The sequence below is a fragment of the Capsicum annuum genome, chromosome 3 (assembly GCF_002878395.1).
Source record: "Capsicum annuum cultivar UCD-10X-F1 chromosome 3, UCD10Xv1.1, whole genome shotgun sequence".
Taxonomy (NCBI): domain Eukaryota; kingdom Viridiplantae; phylum Streptophyta; class Magnoliopsida; order Solanales; family Solanaceae; genus Capsicum; species Capsicum annuum.
The window spans coordinates 21218770-21220021 of record NC_061113.1 but is presented as its reverse complement, the minus strand read 5'-3'; positions in this window follow the sequence as shown (position 1 = coordinate 21220021).

The window sequence follows — 1252 nt, the reverse complement described above, 5'->3', positions numbered from 1 at the left end:
TTATTATTATTATTATTATTATTATTATTATTATTATTATTATTATTATTATTATTATTATTTACATCATATCCTACATACTACTACTTCTTCTACAATTATTAGTACTTCTTCTACTATATATCCTACGTAATACTACTATTACTAATTATTAATATTTTAATAATATTTTTATCTTTCATTAATATGTAAATAAATTATATTTAATTATGTTTTATTGCATTTATATTTTAAAAGAGATAAGTTTGGAATAGCAAAAGTCTATTAGAATTCTTCAACTATGGGTTTCTATTTTTAAGATAATGAAATTTCTTTTTTGTTTTAGAAAAAAGGATAATCTATTTCAAATTCAAAATTTTTTAATTTGTTAGAATCTTAGAAAGATAAGACTCTAAAATGTCATAATAATCTTACAATTTATATATTTTGAGTTTGCAAAAATTATATATTTGAAATTAATGATTCCAATTAGGTGTTTTCTATAATAAAAATAAATGTAATAAAATAGAATATTTCAAATTAATGTTATCGATATTAAAATATTAATCGCAATTTATTTTAACTTTTTCATATGTTTTTCCCTTTTTGTTCTCTTTTATCATTTTTATTAAAAATATTATTTTTTTAAAATCTTATATTATTATTATTATTGTTGTTGTTGTTGTTGTTGTTGTTGTTGTTGTTGTTGCTTCTTCTACTATTTTTTTCTTAGCAAACTTCTACTAATTATTAGTTAGGTTAATATTTTATTTTTATTTAATAGTTAAATAAATTTTAAATTATATTTGAAAGGGATAAGCTTATGTTCCTAATTTCAAGCTAATGATAATTTTTTAAATAAAATCAAGATATTTAAGTACAAATATCTTATATTTTAATTCAATTTTTTTTATTACAATGTTTATAACCTTGTCCTAAAAAAATGATGCGTGGTTTTTTATTGTGCTGCCATGTGACATCTTGTCTTCTTTTAGTTTTTCTTTTATATATAGAGAGATTTTAAATATTTTAAATTATGTTCTCTTACAAAATATTGGATTACTTGTGACCTTTTGATATATTTTAATTCACTTATAATATATGCTTCCTCGCAAATACTTTTTTCCTTAAAAATTATCTATTTGTTTGATTTTTCTTTTTAATTATTCCAATAATAAATTTTCACATGAAAATAATTATTAAAATGAATAAGACCAAGTGTAATGTTTAGGCAAAAGTAATAGACACGTATGTAGCACTTCTATTACATAAG